Genomic DNA, 10,061 nt, shown 5'->3' with positions numbered 1-10,061 from the left:
ATTAGTTAATATTCCTGGCAGAAGAATTGACGGAGAAGGCACAGAACATTCTGGAAGCTGGTAACCTAGCTATAATTTCGAGTGACTAATTTTTAAAAATATCTATTAGTGTGACTTGTATTTATTGGAACAACATACCATTAGAATGTTGCTTTATTTGGGAATAGTTGTAGTTAGAAGGGTCTGAAGAAGGGAATGGTCTAGGCCCGAAACATCAGCATTCCTGCTCCTCTGATGCTGCTTAGCCTGCTGTGTTCATCCAGCTCTACACCTTGTTACACCACTTTTCACACTCCTTTAATAGATTATGGGGTGAGGTCAGTGTTTTGGTTTTAGTTCTCAGAAGGGGGTCAACCTCTGCTTTACAACAACTGTTTATTAAATGTTGCTGACTGCTCCCATGTATATGTAGAACTCTGTTCAGGGCACTCTGTGTTACGTGAATTTGTATTCCTTTTGTTATATCTTAACAGAGTGACTACAGTTCTGTACCTTATAACTTTTAAACATTCAATGCAAGGCTTGTCCAAACTTAACAGACCCAGGCTAGGACTTAACAATTTCTTAAATCTTGTTTCACAATGAACCAAGAATTGTACTGCACCCTGGAAATTGACTGTTGCCACTTGCCACAAATACAATGAAGATTTGAATGTCACTTGTAAAGTATACCAACCATTGACAAGAATCCATGCTTCAAATCATTGCATGTTTGCATGCTATGTGAAATAAGTTGTTTTTTAAATGTGGAATCAAAAGTAAGGGCATTGAAAATTTTATTCATTATCCTTAGTATATATTAAGAGAAGAAGTATTTCTATTTCCACAGATGCTGCTTGATTTGCCCAGTTATAAGAGATAAATTATCCTGGGGAGAAAATTTTATTTTCTTCAGAATAGGATGCCAGAAAACACTCAAACTTAGACTGCAATCCTAATGTTTTCCAATAAACTTACAATGCTGGGACGACAAGACTCTCTTGAAACACATGATCTAAATTTGAATTAAGAGACAATATCTTATATATGAAACAAACAGAAATGCTGGAGAAACTCAGTAGGTCTGGAAGTATCTGTGGAAAGAGAACCAGAGTTAATATTTTGAATCCAGCATTTTATATGCAAAAAACAGAAGTTGCTGGAAAAGCTCAGCAGGCCTGGCAGCATCTGTGAAGAAAAAATCAGAGTTAACATTTTGGGTTTGGTGACCCTTCCTCAGAACTGATTTATGTGTTTGTTTCAGATTTTGAGCATCTGCAGTATTTTGTTTTAATAACTTGTAAATGGTCCCAAATTAATATTTGAAAATTGAAAAAGTTATTAGTAATTTTCAGGAAGGAATTATCTTAATATATACATAAAATGTACAACTAGGTAATACATTTTTATGGGTCACCGGACCTGAAACGTTAACTCTGTTTTCACCTTCACAGATGCTGCCAGCCTGCTGAGCTTTTCCAGCAACTTTGTTTTTGTTCCTGATTTACAGCATCCGCAGTTCTTTTGGTTTTTAATACATTTTTATCTTTGGTCATACTTGATTGCAAGCATTGATTTGCATCATAGTGAGTTAAATTGAAATTCAACAAATGAACAGAGTACCAAAAAGAACACAACCAAACTTTTTGAGCTACTTTTCCTATTCGTCCCTTATGACTTATAGAGCCATAGAGCTGTTACAATACAAACGTAGGCTATTCATCTCAATAAACCCATGTCAGCTTTTTGTAAAGCGACCCGCTCAATCCCATTACCTTATTTTATTCTTATCATGAGGTCTGACCAATGATTTATAGAGGTGTAGCATCTATGCTTCTATTTATAAACCCAAGGATCCTATAAGCTATCTTAACAACTATTTTAACTTGCCTGGCCACCTTCAGATAACCATGCACACGAACAACGAGGTCCCTCTGCTCCTGTATTATCCTCAAAGTTGTACCATTGAGCCTGTATTGTCTCTTTGTATTTCTTCTTTCAAAATGCATTATGACACATTTGTGTGCATTGAAATTAATTTGCCAGTTGTCTGCCCATTTGGTCAACTCATCAATGGCCCTCTGAAGTCACTCTGCATCTTGTCATAATTCACAATTCTTCCTAGCTTAGTATAAAAAAAGTTAATAAAGTACACATATACCTTTTACAATTCTATACTGACCCTCCTTAATTAACTGAAGACTCTAAACACTTGCATATTTGCTCCCTGTTTATTGTTTCTATCTTTGAGTTCCTCTGCCTATCTTTGGAATTTTCTGTCCTAGAAGGATGTGAAGGTGTAGTTGTGGAGCATACTCAAACGGACACTAATAGATTTCTACATGTTAAAAAACATCAAGGGATAGAAGGATAGGGCAGGAAAATGGTGTTGAAGTAGAGAATCAGCTATGACTTAATTGAATGGTTGAGTGAGCTCAAAGGGCTGAATGGTTTACTCCTGCTCCTATTGCTTATGTAAAAGCTTACTGACCACAGATTTTAAGCTGACCAGCCAGTAATTATTAGGACTGCCCTTTTTTTGTTTCTGGCTAAGGATGTATATTTGCCTCTTTCTAGTTCTCTGGGACTTTGTTGAAGTCTAGGGCATATTGGAAGTCCTTGTATGCTCTTCATTTAGCATCCCAGAATGCAAGCCATCTGGACCAGATTATTCATCCACTTTAAACATAACCAACCTTCCACTAAATGCTTCCAATATTTTGTCATCCCATTCAGTACCTCTGGTGTCTCTGCTTCTCTTCCTTAATAAGTACTAATAGAAATCACTGATCAAATATTCTAACATTGCCCCATGCCTCAAAAGAACATGTCTCCCTATTTGTCCCTAATTGGCTCCCTACTACCTACAATTTGAATGTCAATATAAGACTTCTGGTTCCCCTTTGAAGGTAATCGCCATCCTATTCCCATATTGTCTTTTAACCAGTTGTGTTTTTCTCCTCAGTACCCTGATTGATTTAATATATTTGACATGGTTCTTGCTTGAACAGTTCACCTGAGATGCATCATACACCCCTTTTTGTTTATTCATTCTGTAGGAGTCCAATGACTTTGATTCCCTGACCATCTACCCTTGCTGGAATATTATACTTTGTAGCTGAAACTTCATTTCTTTAAAGATCATCCATTGTTCTGTTAGAGATTTTATCCCCCTGTCAACCTCTGCTTTTACCCTAACATCCTCTGTTATCCCACTGAAGTTATACCTCTTCCAATTATAAATTCTGTTTTAGATCATCCCACCGATACTAACCTAAACTTTATGGTACAATGATCACTCTTTTATGCTTTTTTTAAAAAAATGCAGCTACTCCTGTAATGTAGGGAAACACAGGTTGATTTTACAAACAGCAGTGAGCTAAATAAACAATTAATCTGTTTTAGTGATATTGACCAGGACAACTGAATAAACTCTCCTGCTTTTTAATGAGAGATATTCAATTTTCTATGTTCACGTCATGCAGCAGACAGGGCATCACTTTAACATTTTGTCTGGTAGAGCACATTACACTCATCCAGTAGTAGACTCAGGTATCAAGGCTCTGGAGTGGAATTTAAACACAGAACGTATTGATTTAGAGGAGAGAACATGACCACTGACCAAGATTAACAGGCACATTAGCCTGTGATCTATACAATGTAAACGCTGCCAAATCGTTCGCTTAGAGTTACAGCTTCATTGAAGATTTTTGGCGTTACTTAAACATTTTTAAACAGGTGATCAATTCACATTTGTTCAGCAATATGAATTATTTTACCTTGTAAGGATGGTACAGAGTGTAAGAAGGAAATATTAAAATGGATGACCGAAGGATTGGTCAAAGAGATCAGTTTAAATAAACGTATTAAATGAGGAATGCGCGGTAGGGCATCAGAAACCTGTTAGGTAATTGCAAGGTTGGAGCCTAAGCAACGGAAGGCATCAAAAGATTGAAAAATTATATTTAAACATACATAGGAAGCACGAGTTAGAGGGACATAGCTATTTTGGAGGTTTCGGGGTTGGAAGAGCTTGCACAGATGGGCAGAGCTGCACTTGATGTTTCTTTTGACTGAAAACACAATCAGCTAGGAATTCACTCAAAGCTGCCACCTTTCGGACGCCCGACCTGCGCGGGAATCTCGCTTTGGATACTTTGCTGAAGAGACTGGAATACAATTCTTTGGTTCTTTCGTGACTTAGTTTTGTTCTAATAATGGGAAGCACTTTTTTGTATGATCCAGTTGGAATAACTTCTTGTTTTAGATTGTATTCTTGGCACGGAAAAGGCTGAAATACATTATGGACACTCTTCGCCTATATGATCAGTTATATTTTTAAAACGGTTTATTGCTTCGAATCTTTGTACGGCAAGAGAAGCGCATATTGGGACGTCCACCGCAGTTGTATATTGGGACCCTGACGAAATCCAAAGTCACATATTGCATCGTACTTACCCCGGGAATTTGAATATCGATGGGAAAAATTATGCTGTTCTGAAGAAGGGTCACTGGACCCAAAACGTTAAGTCTGCCTTTTCTCCACAGTTGCCGTAATACCTGTGAGTTTCGCCACCAATTTCCGTTTTTGTTTCAGATTTCCAGCATCCACAGTTGTTTTTTTTTGGAAGAATTACGCTGCCCGGCTCCGACCCAGAATGTAAACCACATTGATATCAGTGTTGGAGAGTTAGGCCCGATGCTTTACAAACGTTTATCCCGAGAGTCTCCCGCTGCGACTTAAAACATGGGATGTTACTGATTCACAGTTGGAGCTGTACCGAAAAGACATAAAACAACATTTTTTTAAAAAAAAACACTTAAATCTGAGTAATAAGGTCCTCACCCATCGTCATAATAAGGCATATCAAGCAATTACATTTTATTAAATTTTAAAGTATATATATACTTGGAGTCATCTACACTCGGATATACTCGATAGAACAATTGCCCAATTTTTAAAAAATCCCTATTAACAAAGTATTCCAACGTAATATTAAATTAAACATGTGATAGCAACAAACCTTACCTTGAAATGTTACACCCGCTTCTCCATTAGATTTACTTACGTAGAATCACCAATATTGTTTTCGCAATTGGTGTCGATCACCGGGAACGGAAGACAATGTTTTAAGAACACGAAGAAGGGTTACTGATTCTCAGTGACTTGACGATTGTGAGATTTTAAACACATTTAAATCGTGCTTTTGAAAGTGTTCAGTTTCTATCGTAACGCTAAAATGATTTGTTACTCTAACCAAACTGTAGCACGAACAACTTGGAACATAAAGAAAAATTGAAACCTTTGGGGGAAAAAAAAGGACGAATGGAACAAAATAAGACAAAGAGCTGTGGATGCTGGAGACCTGAAGCAAATAAAAAACAGAAATTGCTGGAGAAACTCCGCTGGTCTAGAAGCATCTGTGGATTGAAAACAGTTAACATTTCGAATCCAGTGACCCTTCTTCAGAAGTCTAAACATTAACTGTTTCCTTCTCCACAGATGCTGCCTCACCTGCTGAGTTTCTCCAACAATTTCTGCTTTTGTTACGAACGAATGCAATATTAGCTTAAATTTGGACAAGTTTAAGCGGACAGAAAACAAAACAATTCAGTGACTGGAACGGACTGCCCGGAGGAATAGTATGAATTAAGGTTGTCGGACTGACTTTCTAAATATTATACATTTAAGAACTTTGAGAACTAAGGTAGTCACAACATCTTAACAATAAACATCACGATGAACAGCACATACATCGGTTTCCGGTGTGTTCAATACATTGGAACTGACATCGACAGGTAGGGTGGAAATAAAGTGATTCGACCTAAGTATCCCAGTTTCTACCCTTGCGTTTAGTTGATTACTATACTTTTAGAAAACTCTGAATAGTTAAAGAGAATCCAGCTGAACTAAGATGATTTCTAGATATGCCAGTAACCTGAGAATCATCGTGTTTTTTTTTCTATATAACCATAAACATCACAGGGCTGGCATTTCCAAATACTAACGGATCACTTTAAAAGTGGAAAATATTGGACAATTTGAACATTAAAACATTGACCATCGTGTGAACGTTTTTAATTAGTAAAAGGAGTATAAGTGGATGGAGGATGCTGAAAGCCAACTGGATTGTAATTCTGTTAAACAAAGCACTGAGGCTGCTCGCAGAAGCAAAATCCATCACTTTGAAAAGCTCTGCCTGGCAGGTTATCCAATTCATGATGTTGGCACTCATTTCTTGTTTTTGATCATGTTCACTTTCAAAGTCTCTAATGCCCAGATAATATTTAAATCTTTTGATAAATATTACATTTGCGGTAGGACTAAACTAGCAAAAATGGTGTGTGGATTATTTCGTTTTTCATGCAGATAACTATAGTGAAATAACGTTTCTTCATGTCATTGCACTTTAATCAGTCATTATTTGAACCAACTGAATATTTTGGGGAAATAAAAACAACTGGGACATAAAATCAGAGATTAAAATATCATAACCATTTACCCAGAGATAGTAAGAATTGCAGATTTTTCCGAAGAAGGGTCGCCACCTGAAACGTCAACTTTCCTGCTCCTCTGATGCTGCCTGGCCTGCTGTGTTCCTCCAGCTCCACACTGTGTTATAATAATTTACCCTCTCCGTTTAGAACTAGACAGGGTAAAGTGACTGCGCCTGACAAAGCGGCTGCGCACAGAAAGCGTGTGTGATTTCGAATAAACCTGTAGGGCTATAACCTTATATTGAATAGTAGAGCAGGGTTGAAGGACTAACTAGCCTACTATTGTTCATATTTTCTACGTTTTTAGGAAGCAGTGGTAGGAACAGCCACAATGCTGTTAGAAAGGAAGTTCCATCACATGAGGAGATATTCGGTTAAATTGACTATAATGCTTTAAGGAACCACCAAATGGAAGAAAATGAGGTAAAGAGGCAAAAATGTGTCATGCCACATAGAGCTTAAAGCCAAGGCAAGTGAAAACGCCTTCGCCAATGATAGATCAATTAAAATCGGGTACAGAGCAGAGCTGAGGATAATTTAGGGTTTTTTGGAACTGGAGCAGATTACACAGTTGGGACGGGCAAGTCCATTAAGGAATTTGAAAACAAGGATGAGATTTCTAAATCAAGATGTTGTTTGACTGGGACCTAAAGTCGATCAACGAACACAGGGCTGATTGGAGAATGTTAGGAGCTGCAGATAGCAGAGTTTTGGTTGACCTCAAGTTTACAGAGGCTAGAATGTGCAAGATTAGCCAGGAGTCAGAGTGCATTGGAATAGAGTATAGGGATAAAAGAAGACTGAATAAAAATTTCAGCAGCATATGATTTGTGACAGTAGCAGTTTTGGGCAATATTAGGTAGGTGGAAAAAAGGCGTTCTTAAGTCAGTCATAAAGTGAAAGGGCAGACTGTCATTTATACCAGAAATATTCGAAACAGCCAAACCAGCACAAAAGACAGGAAATTTTAAATATAAATAGAGCTATGCCCAAAACAACTAAATTTAATTTTTTCAGCAATCTTTTACTCTAGTCCAAGGTTTAATTAAGAGTAGAACCAGGCATTAATTTGGTCATGTGCCAAATTTGAAATTGTGAGATCCTGTAGATTCCGTGGGTTACCCTGAGGGTATTTTATTATGTAAAAGGCAGTATATAAACAGAAGTTGTTAATTCATCAAATTACATTCATCTTTTTAGTCACTTAGGCAATGGCAGGTACCAACATAAAGCTTTATCAGGTCAAAATGTATTCAATTTCCCCAAAACAACTGACTGTTACATATTAATGAAACTATTAAATGGTCCAGCATATCCTACAAAAGTCACTTTCAGTGATTTTAAGTAGGGTTACTCACAGGAGGAGGATTGGACAACCCAATCAAAAACAAATATATATTTCATGGTGAACCCAGTTTTGATAAAACTGTATCAAATTACCTCTCTAAAGTAAGAGATTTTCAATGGAAAGAATAATTGAAAAAATATTCCATTGTGTTACCTTACATTGCAGCTACAGATCACTGAGTAAAGCAGGTTCAGCGGGAAATAGTTAAATGGAGAGACAGAATGGGAAATTGAAATGTCAGGCAAGTAGATCTTGATAAAAAGATCTGTTGAAATTAAGAGGCCAGAATGTGGGATCCAGATGGAATGAAAATTTTGAAGCTGAAAGAAAAGATCTGCAGTGTGCGGAAGACTAATAGTACCAAGAGGTGGTAACAGAAATGAAGATGTTGGAAGAAGAGCTCAGTGCTGTGCGAGCTTGAACTTCATTAAGATAAGGCTGTACTAGAATGAAGCTGAGATCTTTTCAGAAAATACATTCCAGTGGAATTGCTCAATTGTATATGACTGACAATTATATTTCAATTCAGCTGACAGTTCTGCAAATCTTGCAAATGCTATCAGGGACATTGAAAAAAAAATCAAGATATGTATTCAGCTGTGTTAATTTGTGTTAAACGAACTCAATTTGATTAGAATTAAATGAAGCAGGAATTTACAATTGGATGGGTTTAATGGGCTGGCCTTTGCTGTTAGAAAAGCTGTAAAAAATTAATGCATAATGCAATTTAGTACATATATATGCATGCTTATTTTATTTATGTATTTTGTTTTCATAGTTCATTTAAAAATGCTGGCTAATTAATATCTAAGATACAGTCTAATACAATAGAGTCATAAAGATGTATAACATGGAAACAGACCCTTCAGTCCATGCTGATACTCTAAATTCTAAATTAATCGAGTCCCATTTGTCAGCATTTGGCCCACATCCCTCTAAACATGTCCTATTCATATATCCATCCAGATGCCTTTTAGATATTGTAATTATACAAGCCTCAACCACCTCCTCCGGCAGCTCATTCCATACATTCACCAACCTCTGCGTGAAAAAGTTGCCCCTTAGTTCCCTTTTAAATCATTTTCCTCTCACCTTAAACGGTTCCCTTTAGTTTTGGACTCACCTACCATGAGGAAAAGACCTTGTCTATTCACCCTATCCATGCATGTCATGACTTTATAATCTCCATTAGGTCACCCCTCAGTCTCTGAGGCTCCAGGGAAAATAGCCCCAGCCTATTTAGCCTCTCCCTATAGCTCAAATCTTCTGACCTGGCAATACCTTTGTTAATCTTTCCTGCACCATTTCAAGTTTCACAACATCTTTCCTATGGCACGGAGACCAGAATTGAATGCAATACTGTACTCTAAAAGTGGCCTAACCAATGTTCCGGACAGCTGCAACATGACCTTCCAACTTCTATACTTAATGCACTGACCAATAAAGACAAGTGTACCAAATGCCTTCTACACTACCCTGTCTACCCACGACTCCACTTTCAGGTAACTATGAACCTTCATCCCAAATTCTGTTCAGCAACACTCGAAGAACAAAGAACAAAGAAAGTTACAGCACAGGAACAGGCCCTTCGGCCCTCCAAGCCTGCGCCAATCCAGATCCTCTATCTAAACCTGTCGCCTATTTTCCAAGGATCTGTATCCCTCTGCTCCCTGCCCATTCATGTATCTGTCTGGATACATCTTAAATGACGCTATCGTGCTCGCCTCTACCACCTCCACTGGCAACGCATTCCAGGCACCCACCACCCTCTGAGTAAAGAACTTTCTATGCATATCTCCCTTAAACGTTTCCCCTCTCACCTTGAAATCGTGACCCCAAGTAATTGAGTCCCCCACTCTGGGAAAAAGCTTCTTGCTATCCACCCTGTCTATACCTCTTATGATTTTGTAATCAGGTCCCCCCTCAACCTTTGTCTTTCTAGTGTAAATAATCCTAATCTACTCAACTTCTCTTCATAGTTAGCACCCTCCATACCAGACAACATCCTGGTGAACCTCCTCTGCACCCTCTCCAAAGCATCCACATCCTTTTGGTAATGTGGTGACCAGAACTGTACGCAGTATTCCAAATGTGGTCGAACCAAAGTCCTATACAACTGTAATATGACCTGCCAACTCTTGTACTCAATATCCCGTCCGATGAATGAAAGCATGCCGTATGCCTTCTTGACCACTCTATCGACCTGCGTTCCCACCTTCAGGGTACAATGGACCTG

At 38.0% G+C, this 10,061-nt stretch overlaps 1 protein-coding gene across 1 annotated transcript in view; it reads right to left on the bottom strand.

Annotated features, from left to right (window-relative positions):
- LOC109927112 (glial cells missing transcription factor 2) overlaps positions 1 to 4,503 on the bottom strand; it is a 1,179,481-nt gene extending 1,174,978 nt beyond the window's left edge. The window contains exon 1 of the mRNA XM_048608764.1: positions 4,438 to 4,503. The gene's annotated coding sequence lies outside the window, so the exon portion shown is untranslated. The remainder of the gene's footprint in view (positions 1 to 4,437) is intronic.
- Positions 4,504 to 10,061: the final 5,558 nt, after the last annotated feature.

Source organism: Rhincodon typus, chromosome 2 (assembly GCF_021869965.1).
Source record: "Rhincodon typus isolate 14 chromosome 2, sRhiTyp1.1, whole genome shotgun sequence".
In the NCBI taxonomy this organism is placed as follows: domain Eukaryota; kingdom Metazoa; phylum Chordata; class Chondrichthyes; order Orectolobiformes; family Rhincodontidae; genus Rhincodon; species Rhincodon typus.
Note: the sequence above shows the minus strand (reverse complement) of the source record. Positions and strands in the feature narration are given on the sequence as shown.